General features: G+C 43.3%; 1 long non-coding RNA gene and 1 pseudogene across 1 annotated transcript; both read left to right on the forward strand.

Moving 5' to 3' along the window:
• Window positions 1–888: 888 nt before the first annotated feature.
• The window catches only part of LOC106608609 (pre-mRNA-splicing factor ATP-dependent RNA helicase DHX15-like), a 42,321-nt pseudogene continuing 26,961 nt past the window's right edge, over window positions 889–16,248 (forward strand).
• Window positions 7,438–11,597, forward strand: LOC106608617 (uncharacterized). The gene is made up of 3 exons (XR_006770576.1): window positions 7,438–7,856; window positions 8,183–9,164; window positions 11,136–11,597. It is a non-coding gene; the product is annotated as an uncharacterized lncRNA (long non-coding RNA).

Raw genomic sequence — 16,248 nt, forward strand, 5'->3', positions numbered from 1 at the left:
AGAGGATTTTCCATTCAGGTAGCAGGCTATTGTCCCTTTTCACAGTTAAATAAAAGGGCTATTCCTCTCTGTGTCAGTGTGGTATTGGTCTTCTCTATGTCTGTCAGCAGCTCTGCTTGGCAGGCCTATTTCACACACAATTGGACTGTTATTTAATTGCCTGTGAAAGAAAGGGAGAAAAAAGCCTGGTATTTTAAATTCGCCTTGGATATAGAGCATTAGTGAGGCTTTGTTGTAACGTTGACCTCTCCTTCCCCATCGCCATCAATCCCTGGTTACAAGCAATGAGCCATTTGCCATTATGATGCTTGTTAACAATGCCCAAGCTGTGTAATTACCTCTGTCGATGACAATGATTGTTTCCAGTGCCAGCTGATTCATCACTACATAATCTTATAGGTTGAAACATTCAAGAAATCTCTTGGAAGCGATGTCACCACTGAACATTTCTCTTGTGGATAGGGTTTTTCATATGTTCTTGAAAGATTGACATGGCTTGAAATGACATCCACATTTTGGAATAACAAAAAAAAAAATTACAGCCCTCTTCAAATACGTATTTATCATATCCATGTCATTTATAAACAAATGTGAGTTCTCACATTTTTGGCTTTGGGATGGATTCTACAACTCAGTTTATCTTGTCTATGTTATCACCATAGGTCAATTTAGTATTACACATCGACCCTCTTTTTTTTATTAGGGGGAGGCTGCATTTGGTCAGCCAGAACGTCCCCAGACAGCCAACCACCGACTCCACGGTAGCAGCTGTCCTTTACAGTTCAGGTGGCGCAAATATTGAATATATCTGGCTCGACAAAACTCACGTTAAATTGCTGTTTTTCTGTCATTTTCGCAGAGATAACAATGATTGAGGTAAGTGCTTCCGGTCGCCATATTTGTGGCGCTTAGCAGCACGGTGCAGAAATTGCATGGCATAAATCATAATCGACCTACGTTTGTTCCTTATTTTGGACAGTTATGTACGTGTACAAAAAAAAAGATGTCTAAACGACATTAGTTGGATTTGGAAGATGATTATTCATCGAGTTAAACGAGAACGTCTTCTAATGGTTATGTATATGGGATAATATGGAGAGAGGATCCTTTGTATTTGTGTTTCGTCGGCACTACAGCGCAGGAGATTTTTGGCTGCAACTAACGTTAGCATGCTAGCTAGCTAGATCATTACTAGTTCATTGAAACTATCTGAAGCTGGCTCTGTTCTGTAGATACTACGAGCTAGTTAGCTAACGAATTGGCTCGATAGCTAGCTAGCTAAGTCACAACGTTATCATTAACGTTCTGCAACTGAAAAGGAGAATAACCAATTCCCTAAGAGAAGTGTCATTTTTATGTCACCCCAATGATTCAGTCAGTGAACGTCGACGCGGTGCTGAAACCCGTGGCCAACTTGGTTGGCAGAACAGACATTCTTAATCCTTCCACGGAATTGGGTACCGACTGTCATGCCAACATTCTAGGCCCATAAGGACATGAGTTCTGGTGTACCCAAGACAACACGGTGGTCTGCTGATGTTCCTAGGAAATATATCTAGTTAGCTGCAGTGACGGGATACGTGATGCTCCATTATCCGTTACAGTTAGCTATGTTAGTGTAAAGCCTCAGAAGGAACATTTCGACTAACCTGTTCTACGTGATACGTTCTCGATTCGGAATGAGTGTATCTTATAATTGTCCAGTTGCAGGTGGTTCACCGAAAACCAGAGAATATTCAGAAAGTTATCAAATCCAAATATTTTTTTTAATCGAGTGAGGAGTTCCCCTGCCGTCTTAGCCGCTAGACATCTTGTATTTTCCAACATCTTTGCAGGAACTAATCGTTTCTATGCGACGCGGCCGCAAACACGTGTAGAAGTAGATGACAGCGGGTCACACAGTGCGACCAAAACAATGATCTACACACATTTCTCACTCGATACAAAACGTGGATTTAATATCTTTCTGAATATTCTCCGGTTTTTGGAGAACCACCTGCAACTGTAGACGGCCATTTTATAAGATACACTTTTCTTCCAAATCGAGAACGAAGAAGGTTAGCCAAGAACAAGTTAGTTGAAAAATCTCTTCTGATGCTTTACACTAGCTAAACTGCACGGGAGCATCACATTTCCCTTTACAATTCTGTAGCTATAGGAAATAGTGCATTGCTCAAGAGACATGACATAGGCTACATTGGGGGCAATTCCATTTTAACAGCATGACTCAGATTTTCCATTTAAAATGTATTTCAAGCAAATACCAATGATTGCCAAGTTAACAAACCATTTAACTCTGAACAAAGACTACTTTTAACAATTTACACTGCACGTGTTTTACAAAAACACATTTGCTTGAAGAACAGTGCAGATGCAAAGTTTGGTAACAAAATGGGAACTAACAGCTCAACCCATCATTCTGTTACCAAACTGCATCTGCACTGTTCTTCAACAAAATGTGTTTTTGAACAAATTGGTATGGTTTGCGGTCATTGGTTTTTGTTTGGCATACATTTTAAAGGAACAAATCTGAGTGTCAGCATCACTCTGTTTTCAACAGTGGTCTTGTCAAAGAAGGAAATTCAAGACTTGGGTTCTTGGGTGCAGACATGCATTGTAGCTTGATAAAAAGGAAATAAAGATATCGCCCATTTGTGAAAGGAAAGTGTTAACCATTTTACTTATATTTTAGACTGTTAATTTCTTCATTAATGTGACCTTTGAATGCTACACTTGATTACATTCTTCTGTAGCGTGAAAGGGAAATGCGCAGTAACCTTTTCATGTTATTTGAGGAAAAGGACACGTCATAGCCGAACCGCGGTGCACTTTTACCCTCTTGGATCTAAGTTGTTCTATTTCTGTGTTGGCGTCATTCCATTTTGTTCCATACCCCTTACTCTAGCCCCTAGCCCTGACAACATGTAAGACATAGGAGATGGGAAAAGACAAGGGAATGGGGCCTGGCTGATTATAAAAAAGCTTTGTCTTGTCTGACACACTACTACCATGTAACCTCCACCACAGGTGAGACCGCGACAGGGGCCGAGACTAGCGGTCGAAGGTCAGGGACTGAGACCGGGACGTCAAGCACTTTGGCATGGCCCTGAACCCAGCAGTCTGTGGCGGCACTGCGGGCCTTCTCTCCATCAAGCAGACAGCCATACAGCAGCAGATCAACCCGTTCACCAACCTGCCCTACACAGCATGCTACTATGAGATCCTGAAGAAGAGGCTGCAGCTGCCCATGTGGGAGTACAAGGAGCAATTCAAAGACGTCCTGGCACACCACCAGAGCTCCGTGTTCATCAGAGAAACAGGCTCCGGCAAGACCACACAGGTAAGCAGGGAAAGGGGTAGACTCGTGCATGGGGGTACACACACACACACACTCAGTCTTTTACTTAGTTACTTCAAATAAAATAAAATGAGTTGTAGCCCTCCCCCTCCGTTTTGCACAATCCTGCATCCGAAGTGGTGTTCCAATTCAACTCTGAACGTGGGGTAGTTCCTTTTCAGCCCTCTAGTTGGCCCTAGACATGCAGACTAGACTTGCAGACTTCCTATCGAGTGGTTAGCAAAACTCCCATAAAGCTCGGCGACCCAAATTGCTTCAGAAAGATGGCTGCCAAAAATACTAGGATGGAAGCAATTGTAAGTAATTAGAACTTCATAATGAATCATGCAACAACAAAAAAAGTACAGTTAAGAGGAATATGTTAATGTAACTAGAGAAAAAAACGATTCTGCATATTTTTGGGTCAAAACTTTAATCTACGAAAGTTGCGATTTAAAACTGCAATATGTAACTTTTTGGGCGACCTGACCAAATTCACATAGAATTGTGAGTTATAGATCTGTCATTCTCATTGAAAGCAAGTCTTAAGAAGCAGTAGATCACTATTTCTATGCTTCCTGTTAAGTTTTGTTTTTGCATCTTTTACTTTCGGTTTTGTACACCAGCTTCAAACAGCTGAAAATACAATATCTTTGGTTATGGAAAATATATTTCGCAGTGGTTTAGATGGTACAATAATTCTCTACCAGTGGAGGCTGCTGAGGGGAGGATGGCTCATAATAATGGCTAGAACGGCGCGAATAGAATGCATCAAATACATGGAAACCATGTGTTTGATGTATTTGATACCATTCCACTGATTCCGCTCCAGCTATTACCATGAGCCCGTAATCCCCAATTAAGGTGCCACTAACCTCCTGTGTCTCTACACGATACTTGCTTGTTTTGTCACATAAACTGAAATTAGGCGAACTATTAGAATTTTAGCAATCAGGAAATGGAGGAACGATTTCTACATAGTGCAACTTTAACAAGCCAGCTGATTAGCTAAAATTAGCCAACAAGCTATACATTTAGCTTGCCATTTGGGCATTTGACATTTGTATAAATTGTAATTCGTGTTGTTTAATGTTTTAGGGACTCCCGAGAAAACCAGCAAACCAGGCTGTCATCTTTTGAAACCAAGTGGATGTGAAGAACCTAGCCAGCTAGCTAGCTAAAGCATTTACTACCAATTTAATGTACAATTCTGTAAGCTTGCCTTGCTATTAATAAAAAAATATTTCAAATTCAATCACTTGTCATTGATCTTTAGTGTAGTAACATACTGATAAATAAATACACCTGTATTTGGTGCCTAGAAGGCCAGCATCCCCGACTCGCCCTCTTCACTGTTGACGTTGAGACTGGTGTTTTGCGGGTAATATTTAATGAAGCTGCCAGTTGAGGTCATGTGAGGCGTCAGTTTCTCAAACTAGACACTCTAATGTACTTGTCCTCTTGCTCAGTTGTGCACCGGGGCCTCCCACTCCTCTTTCTATTCTAGTTAGAGACAGTTTGCGCTGTCCTGTGAAGGGAGTAGTAAACAGCGTTGTATGAGATCTTCAGTTTCTTGTCAATTTATCTCATGGAATAGTCAACATTTCTCAGAACAAGAATAGACTGAGTTTCAGAAGTAAGTTCTTTGTTTCTGGCCATTTTGAGCCTGTAATCGAACACACAAATGCTGATGCTCCAAATACTCAACTAGTTTAAAGAAGGCCAGTTTTATTGCTTCTTTAATTAGGACAACAGTTTTAAGCTGTGCTAACATAATTGCAAAAGGGTTTTCTAATGATCAATTAGCCTTTTAAAATGATAAACTTGGATTAGCTAACACAACGTGCCATTGGAACACATGAGTGATGGTTGCTGATAATGGGCCTCTGTACGCCTATGTAGATAGATATTCCATAAAAAATCTGCCATTTCCAGCTACAATAGTCATTTACAACATTAACAATGTCTACACTGTATTTCTGATCAATTTGATGTTATTTTAATGGACAACATTTTTTGCTTTTCTTTCAAAAACAAGGACATTTCTAAGTGACCCCAAACTTTTGAATGGTAGTGTTTATACATGTTTGTTTGTCTTCGTCCCCATCGTTTTCATAATGTACTTTATTTTTGGTGGAGAATGAAAAAAACCTATTATGTATTCCTGCGCCTGTCTCCTATCATTATACAGCGTGACACGCTGGTACGGCAGCTGCTCCGCCCATAACCGGAAGGCTCTCCAGAGGGTGGTGAGGTCTGCACAACGCATCACCGGGTGCAAACTACCTGCCCTCCAGGACACCTACACCACCCGATGTCACAGGAAGGCCAAAAAGATCATCAAGGACAGCAACCACCCGAGCCACTGCCTGTTTACCCCGCTATCATCCAGAAGGCGAGGTCAGTACAGGTGCATCAAAGCTGGAACCGAGAGACTGAAAAACAGCTTCTATCTCAAGGCCATCAGACTGTTAAACAGCCATCACTAACATTGAGTGGCTGCTGCCAACATACAGACTCAACTCAAGCCACTTTAATAATGAGAAAATTGATGTAATCAGTTTCACTAGCCACTTTATATTATATAATGTTTACATAACCTACATTATTCATCTCATATGTATATACTGTACGCTATACCATCTACTGCATCTTGCCATCCTGATGTAATGTATCACTATCCACCTTAAACAATGCCGCTTTATATGTTTTCATAACCTACATTATTCATCTCATATGTATATACTGTACGCTATACCATCTACTGCATCTTGCCATCCTGATGTAATGTATCACTATCCACCTTAAACAATGCCGCTTTATATGTTTTCATACCCTACATTACTCATCTCATATGTATATACTGTACTCCATACCATCTACTGCATCTTGCCTATGCTGTTCGGCCATCACTCATTTATATATTTTTATGTACATATTCGTATTCATTCCTTTACACTTGTGTGTACAAGGTAGTTGTGGAATTGTTAGGTTATATTACTTGTTAGATATTACTGCATGGTCGGAACTAGAAGCACAAGCATTTCGCTACACTTGCATTAACACCTGCTAACCATGTGTATGTGACAAATACATTTGATTTGATTTGACACTGATAAAGGCCCTTCTCCCCCGATTGCTCAGTTTGGCTGGGCAGCCAGCTCTAGGAAGAGTCTTGGTGGTTCCAAACTTTTTCCATTTAAGAATGATGGAGGCCACTGTGTTCTTGGGGACCTCAATGCTGCAGATATGTTTTGGTACCCTTCCCCAGATCTGTGCCTCGACACAATCCTGTCTCGGAGCTCTACGGACAATTCCTTCGACCTCATGGCTTGGTTTTTGCTCTGACATGCACTGTCAGCTGTGGGACCTTATATAGACAGGTGTGTGCCTTTCCAAATCGTGTCCAATTAATAGAATTTACCAAAGGTGGACTCCAATAAAGTTGCAGAAACATCAAGGATGATTAATGGAAACAGGATGCACCTGAGCTCAATTTCAAATCTCATACCAAAAGGTTTGAATATGTATGTAAATAAGGTATTTCAGTTTTTTATTTTTATTAATTTGAACAATTTCTAAAAAACGGTTTTCACTTTGTCGATATGGGGTGTTGTGTGTAGATTGATAAGGAAAAAATGTACTTAATGCATTTTAGAGTATGGCTGTAACGTAACAAAATGTGGAAAAAGTCAAGGGTTCTGAACACTTACCGAATGCCCTGTATACCGTAACACAGCTAAGAAAAGCCAACTGATAACTCAATAATGAGAAGCCTGGGTGTCCTCACAAACTCTCCCACTCTTTATTTACTGCAGACTCATCCTGCCACTGAAACCCATCTCCTTTCCCCCCATCTTGATTTGTTGACATGTTAAATGCAGAGTGTGTGTTTTCCCTAAACGTGGCAAAGAGGTTGGTTGCTACTAACGGAAAACTCATCCGAGCCCAAGGCTAATCCAGCGGAAGGAACCGTTTCTAACTTTAGGTCTCCTCGTGTTTTGAACAGCGAGTAGAGGGGATCCCCACCGGGCGTGCACATCAGTAGAGAGCTGTCAGACTCTGTCTAATACAAGCTATCATCGCAGCATCTCTGGAGCTCGCTGTCTATTTTATAGGAGGGGGGGGCGATCGGGGATGCTGCCATGGGGTTTACAGACAGTAAATGGTAGTTTATTAATGCTTTGCTCTTCAAAACATCTGTGCTTTCAAAACGTCTGTGTTTCTTACTCAACGCTATCGTCAGTATCATTTTGTAAAGTGCTTTTGAATGGTATTGGTTTGGCTCCTGATTTGTGGAAGGTGGGGAAGGTAAAGTGAGAGTACAAATGAGTGTGCTTGAATGACCTCTTCCTCTCTCCATCTCCTTTTCTCCCTCTCCCTTCTCCCCCCTCCTCAGAAGGTGAAGTTCTTGGGCGGCTCTAAGAAGGCAGTGACCTGTACCCAGCCCATTAGGGAGGCAGCCATGAGCGTGGCCCATGGGGTGGCAGACGAGATGCACGTCATGCTGGGCAAGGAGGTGGGTTACTCAATTAGATTTAAGGACTGCAGCTCGGCCAAGACCTTCCTCAAGTAAGGGCTAGTCTACTGAAGCCAAAAACTGGGCTTGTTCAGTGGCAATAACATTTTTCAACGGAAAACCAAAATGAGCATTCTTATTGGAGAAGTTCAGATAACACTTCCCTGTCTTGTCTCTCTGTTAGAAAAAAAAGTTGGATTCTAAATATCCTTAACAAGATAGACCTGGTTAACATAGCAGGACACAGTATTTCAGTTGTTTGATTAAAATGTCCACTTTAAAGACCTCTCCGTTTTGTTTTCTCCCTTGGTGCACGCACATGACAGATGGTATGTTGCTGTGGGAGGCCGTGAACGACCCCCTGCTGGCGCGCTACGGCGTCATCCTGGACGAGGCCCACAGGAGAACACGGGCCACAGACTTCCTCATGAACACGGGCCGCAGACTTCCTCATGAACACGGGCCGCAGACTTCCTCATGAACACGGGCCACAGACTTCCTCATGAACACGGGCCACAGACTTCCTCATGAACACGGGCCACAGACTTCCTCATGAACACGGGCCACAGACTTCCTCATGAACACGGGCCACAGACTTCCTCATGAACACGGGCCACAGACATCCTCATGAACACGGGCCACAGACATCCTCATGAACACGGGCCACAGACATCCTCATGAACACGGGCCACAGACTTCCTCATGAACACGGGCCACAGACTTCCTCATGAACACGGGCAACAGACGTCCTCATGAACACGGGCCACAGACGTCCTCATGAACACGGGCCACAGACGTCCTCATGAACACGGGCCACAGACGTCCTCATGAACACGGGCCACAGACGTCCTCATCAACACGGGCCACAGACGTCCTCATCAACACGGGCCACAGACGTCCTCATCAACACGGGCCACAGACGTCCTCATCAACACGGGCCACAGACGTCCTCATCAACACGGGCCACAGACGTCCTCATCAACACGGGCCACAGACGTCCTCATCAACACGGGCCACAGACGTCCTCATCAACACGGGCCACAGACGTCCTCATCAACACGGGCCACAGACGTCCTCATCAACACGGGCCACAGACGTCCTCATCAACACGGGCCACAGACGTCCTCATCAACACGGGCCACAGACGTCCTCATCAACACGGGCCACAGACGTCCTCATCAACACGGGCCACAGACGTCCTCATCAACACGGGCCACAGACATCCTCATGAACACGGGCCACAGACATCCTCATGAACACGGGCCACAGACATCCTCATGAACACAGGCCACAGACATCCTCAAAGAGGTGGGTCCGGCAGAAGTCCGACCTCAAGGTACATGTCAAACCTCCATACCCCCGGGTGCAATGTACTGAGCGTTGTTGGTAGAAATGTCCTGAATAGAGCAGACCTGATTTCTAATTGTCAGAGGAACATGTCAGTTCTACGTGGTATTTCTATCTGAACATTTCGTAACTTTGTGCCCCACTGAAAGCGATCTGGGCTTTCACGCACGTGCTTGCTGAATGGAACCCTGGCCTTGCCAACAGTTCCCACTTGCCAGTCTACATTCCACATCATCTCATAGAGTCATACGGTGTTCTTTACTGCTTCTGTCTGTACTGTCTGATCCTACTGGCTTCTCTCTTGCCTTTGCTACATGTTACCATACCAGTGCATCTTTCCTTTGTCCACTCTCCTAGACTCTACTACCTTCCACTAGGTACTCCTGCTCTATCCTATACGAGAGCCTGCTTCTCTGCGTGCACATTCCTACTTGCGTACACACACACACACACTCCCAATTATTACTTCCCCCCTCTAAAAAAATCTTTGATGGCAGACCGTGTTTGTTTCCCTCCCCATTTTTTCCTCCTCTCCTTTTCTCATCTTTTCACCTTTTGCTGACGGTCTCTCCACGGGCTGACAGCTGCGTGTCTATTGAGGAAAAGACAAACGGCAGCCATTCAGCTCAGAAATGCACAGCGAGTCCCCTCTGCAGCAGCACCGAGATTGCTCCCCGGGTCAGCCCATTTTGAGGCAATCAGCCAAGGATGGGAGGGGGTTGGGAGTGGGAGGAGACCAGAGGCATGCAGTTTTTTATAGGCCGAATGTGCCGGACACAATTCTCATAAAGCAGATGGGTAATGACTAGTTGTTGTCAGGGATGGCATCGAAGGTTATACATGACATAAGGGACTGTTAAATAAGGTCTAGGTTACTGGCAACCATCCTCCTGGCCCGACCCCGCTCACGTCCCCCTCTCCCAAATTTGAAGTTTAATTTGCCTTGATTAAGAGCAATTATGTCTCGCAGTGCATAAAGCGAAATGTTGGCGAGACGCTGGGCCGAAGTATTTGAGCGAAAATGGAAGAGCAGAGAGGCGCGCCGCCTCCCGTCAGAATCCTAATGTGCTTCTGATCTAATGGGCCCTGGGGAGAACATGGTATGCCCAGAGACTTATTCAGACGTTGAGCGCCATGATCCTCATGTGTCAGGGGTTCTGTCCTCCTGTGATATATCCACCATGTTGGCTCCTCTCACTTGGCCAGTGTCCAATCTACACCCTCTTTCTGGCTCATGCTATCTATGATCTGTTCCATGGGTATGACAACATGTATTTTTACTGCTCTAATTACGTTGGTTACCAGTTTATAATAGCAATAAGGCCCGAGGAGGTGTGGTATGTGACCAATATACCACGTCTAAGGGCAGTTCTTACGCACGACGCAACGCGGAGTGCCTGGATACAGCCCTTAGCCGTGGTATATTGGCCATATACCACGAATCCCCAAGGTGCCTTATTGCTATTATAAACTGGTTACCAACATAATTAGAGCAGTAAAAATACATGATATATTTATGATATTCCATGGCTGTCAGCCAATCAGCATTCAGGGCTCGAACCACCCAGTTTATAATGATCTATTTCATCTGTCACCTGCATCGGCTGTCACTCTTAACAACCCTGTGGTGAGACTACACCAGACCATACCATTCTCCAACTTCTAAATACCTCATCTACTTGCACTTCTACCTGCACTATCCTAACGTCACTTTCCCATGCCTATCTGTCAGCTCTTCTCTCCTGCTCTGAGCTGCTGTTTCTGATTGGCCCTTAGGCACCGATCTAAGATGAACTAATCCTTACCTGAACCACTAGGAGCGAACTACAATCAAGAACTAGATTTATCCTATAACCCCATCGGCAGCCATTTTCTCTTCCCAGTCCACGTCTCACTGTCTTCTCTCTTTGTTCCCTCGTCTCGTCTGGTTAGGTCATCGTCATGAGCGTCACGCTGGACGCCGACAAGTTCTAGGTGTACTTAGACAGCTGTCCGCTGCTGACCAGCCTGAGAGAAGGACTACCTGGAGGCAGCCATCCGCACGGTCATCCGAATCTTCCTCAACAAACACGAGGTTGGCCGATTTTACACTTTTTACAATTAGTTTGTATTTAGCAGGAATCATGATGCAAAGTAATATACTCATAAACAGTGTGTTTCTACTGGTACCTAACGGTGTTCCGTACACATTTTGCGTAACTGGAGCATTTAAACGAGGCTGCAATGAAAACGAATGGGAATGTAGCAACTGTGTTGGCATCAAAATCTGGGGTGTTAGCTACGTTGACATGGTCCAGCTGCACCACCGAGAGCATCCTGACAGGTTGCATCACTGCCTGGTATGGCAACTACTTGGCCTCCGACCGCAAGGCACTACAGAGGGTAGTGCGTACGGCCCAGTACATCACTGGGGTCAAGCTTCCTGCCATCCGGGACCTCTATACCAGGCGGTGTTAGAGGAAGGCCCTAAAAATTGTCAGACTCCAGCCACCCTAGTCATAGACTGTTCAATCTGCTACCGCATGGCAAGCAGTACCGGAGCACCAAGTCAAGGTCCAAAAGGCTTCTAAACAGCTTCTACCCCCAAGCCATAAGACTCCTGAACATCAAATCAAATGGCTACCCAGACTTTTTGCATTGCCCCCCCCCTTCTATGCTGCTGCTACTCCCTGTTTATTATCTATGCATAGTCACTTTAATAACTCTACCTACATGTACATATTACCACAATTACCTCAACACCGGTGCCCCTGCACATTGACTCTGTACCGGTACCCCATGTATATAGCCCCGCTTTTGTTATTTACCGCTGCTGTTTAATTATTTGTTGTTCTTTTATCTATTACTTTTATTAGGCATTTTCTTAAAACTGCATTGTTGGTTAAGGGCTTGTAAGTAAGCATTTCACTGTAAGCATTTAAGTAAGTAAGCATTTCACCTGTTGTATTCGGCGAATGTGACAAATAAAATTTGATTTAATGGACCAATAGTATTCGAGAAAATATGAAAAAACGCACCCCTCCGACACTGTACGTTACATCGTGCCGTGTCACGACATAACATACGGCAAGCATTATGCCGTACAGCGTCTTCCCATCAGGGGTAGTGCTTCTCTCGCAGATTAAAAACATACTTAACCAAATACACTTGTAAGAAACCTTAATTATTCATGATTTTCATTTAAATGAGCATTAGTATTAATATTATTATGGCTGATATTAAACACATTTTTCATGAGTTGGGTGTTAATAGCAATGTGGTCATCAATAAAAAAAACACTGAATCAATCAATAATTAATTGCGTAAGACTTTGATGTGCAGAATCTTAAAAAGAATTCCACTGCTCCGACCGCTGATCTGCATTTACACAAGCAAACCCGACACCTGCTGACAGAGCTTGTGTTTTCTTGCTCTCACGTTTGCCACGTTGACGTTTTGAAATACCTTTGCTGTGCCAACCGATTCACGAGAGCTCTGTGTTTAATACATTGTGTGCAACAACACATGCCAATAACGTATATCCTACATTTCTTACGTGTGCAATCAATTCAACTTGTTTGCAAATTACATGCCCTAACCCAAATTGAGACGCAACCTCCCTGCGTGCCTCTCTCACTGCTCTTGATTGTGCCCAGGTGAAGAAGATGAACAGGACTCCCTAAAAGACAGCTTGTTACCAAACTGAAATACTTATGAACTATGTGGAATGTTTTTTGGACCATTGGCTTCCCTGTAAACAAGTACTGACAGGAGGCATGAGCCAGCTCCCTCAGGCTCCTCCCTGCATTCACTTCCTCGTTAGCAGCCTGTAGCTGTTCACGGGTTTAGAGGCTCCGTTTCTTGGGCTCTCGTTGGGTCTTTCCCTTTCCAGACATTTCCTGTCATAATTCAATTATTATAATACATTTTAAAAAAGTATGCAACATTTTAAGATAGTTCCAAGGAAATGCACTCACAAATGTGGATATAATTTCTGTGTAATCCAACATAACATTATTGTATATTTCATGGAAAGAGCAGGTGTTCATGTACACACACTGTATATGATGGAGTGAGAGGACAAGAGGTGAGTCGTTGTTACAGCTGTTAGATTTATTTTTTTATATGAATATTGTTGCTTTATACAGTAATTTAGTAACGTTAAGTAGTTTGTAAAAGTATTTCTCGTGCTGATGAAGTTATAATATTAACCCTAATCATTCTCACGCTTTGTTCATTAACATTTTCCTTCATCTCTCACTTTGAACAGAATGACATCCATCGACCCTGAAAATAAAGTTCCCTACTTTGTGTAACTCATATTTAACAATATTTATTCATTAAGACATTATCAATGGTGAGTGTAAAGTGAATTACTTGTGAGTTATTCAATAGTTAATTTTTCGCGTCATCACTGCGAGTCATCATGACTCTCAAAAGCCGTGACAGCTGCAGTTAACTTTAGCGCCTCCCTAAAACCCATATTGATATTTAACACAAACCTTCAAATCAATCATGCAGTGTTTTATTGACATTTTAGAGGTGATAAAAGCTGTTGACATGTCTTCCCCTTTCACTATCGCTCAGCAGCCTTCGCTTCCCGCTCTGTCATTTTAAAAAGATCGAGCGAAGCTCCATTGCCTACTTCAATCATGCAGAGACGGGCAGGGGGGAGGTCTCATTGTTGATTTGGCTGGAAAGGGGAGAAATTGTGCTTTACAATGGTATTAATAGTACAGTTGACCTGGAAGAATAACTTTTTTTTTTTGGTGCAAAAATTAGGTCAAGTGTACAGAACACTGATGTACGGAATACCGTTAGGTAGCAGTACTATACAAATGCACATAAACATTGTGTGTAGAGCTCATGACGTGCACACACAAACTCACCCATCTTGTCCTATTGTGCTGTACTCACACATTGTACTCATTGTCACTATTCCAGATTTTCAAAGAGACACACACACACACACAACCAAGACGATCAATGCTTAGATTAATAGATATTTCATGCATGTGGGCTTGCCTGTTTGGAACCTACCAGGTTGGAGGGGAAAAAAGACCAAGTGACCCAGATTCTGCCCTCATGAATCCCTGAAATTAAGTAATTTATTATTTGTTTCGATCCTGCAAATGTTGTCCACTGATGTGTAATGGAGGGCGAGGTTCATGCCCAAAATGATTAATTTAACCCATCAGAGTCTAAACCCTGTCTAAGCGAGGGGAGGGGTTCTACTAAGCTATATGGAATTGTTTTAAGAAAGCTAAATTATCCTTGGTATGACCTATTTGAATAAATAAATATTTTATAAATTATTTTGGGCCTGCGATTAGCCCATACAAATGCATTGAATAACAGATTCACTACATGGAACAGATAGTCCCCAAAAAATATAAAAAACCAAGTTTGTTCTGAAGTGCCTATCCTATATCTGAGAGATATAAGAAAGATCAGGATTTAATTATTATTATTAAAAAAAATTTACATGTATTTAACCCCATATTTTTGGCATTAAACAGTCTCCATATATACTTCCATAAATCTTTTTAACTGGTACCGGGAGACCTTCAGACGATTGTTGTGAGACCTGTGGGCGTCCTTGAGCAAAACATCCGACATGTACAGTACCAGTCAAAAGTTTGGACAGACCTACTCATTCAAGGGTTTTTCTTTATTTTTCTTATTTTCTACATTGTAAAATAATAATGAAGACATCAAAACTATGAAATAACACATAAGGAAATATGTAGTAACTAAAAAAAGTGTTAAACAAATCAAAATATATTTTATATATTTGAGATTCTTCAAAGTAGCCACTCTTTGCCTTGATGACAGCTTTGCACACTCTTGGCATTCTCTCAACCAGCTTCATGAGGAAGTAAACTGGAATTCACTTAAATTAACAGGTGTACCTTGTTAATTGAAAGAATCTCAAATATTTAAAATCTATTTTGATTTGTTTAACACATTGTTGGTTACTACATGATTCCAGATGTGTTATTTCATAGTTTTGATGTCTTCACTATTATTCTACAATGTAGAAAATAGTAAAAATAAAGAAAAACCCTGGAGTGAGTAGATGTGTCCAAACTTTTGACTGGTACTGTATATGTTCGTGAGAGTCTCACTTTTGCACAGAGTGGTATTAGTGTGTAGCCCAAACGGTTTGGACGCTACAGTCAGAATCTGGCAGATCGGCTTGTGGGGGTCGTAGAGCAAAACGGATAACACCATCGTGTTCGTGAGCGTCTCATCTTTCCATAGAGGGGGCACAATAGTTTGTAGGCCAAACCGTTCAGACACTACAGACGAGAAGACCGGTTTCCGGGATGTCTCATGATCTGACAAACACCTCTCTAGCTCTGTCACCTTTCACTGCAGACGCAGAAGTGCGACATCGACGGATGCGGTGTATTGAGACGTATCCAATGCAAAAGATCTCTCTTGCTTAATCTGACTGATATAGATGTGGATTTTTGTATTCTGCTAATTAGATTTACGCGGGGGCACGGACATCAACCTTAGGTTAATCACAGCCGGGCGGCACACTTCTGTCTGCCTTCCCCCAGAAACGTCTGTCTGCCTTCCCCCAGAAACGTCTCCCTGCCTTCCCCCAGAAACGTCTCCCTGCCTTCCCCCAGAAACGTCTGCCTGCCTTCCCCCAGAAACGTCTGCCTGCCTTCCCCCAGAAACGTCTGCCTGCCTTCCCCCAGAAACGTCTGCCTGCCTTCCCCAGAAACGTCTGCCTGCCTTCCCCAGAAACGTCTGCCTGCCTTCCCCCAGAAACGTCTGCCTGCCTTCCCCAGAAACGTCTGCCTGCCTTCCCCCAGAAACGTCTGCCTGCCTTCCCCCAGAAACGTCTGCCGGCCTTCCCCCAGAAACGTCTGCCGGCCTTCCCCCAGAAACGTCTGCCGGCCTTCCCCCAGAAACGTCTGCCTGCCTTCCCCCAGAAACGTCTGCCGGCCTCTCAGATCATGAGTAGGAGAGGCAGCCGGTCTAAGGACTCAGCACTGCTGCAGCACCACACTACTATTCTCACCATTCTCTCCCTATGTAATGTAACAGT

The sequence above is a fragment of the Salmo salar genome, chromosome ssa07 (genome assembly GCF_905237065.1).
Source record: "Salmo salar chromosome ssa07, Ssal_v3.1, whole genome shotgun sequence".
NCBI lineage: Eukaryota > Metazoa > Chordata > Actinopteri > Salmoniformes > Salmonidae > Salmo > Salmo salar.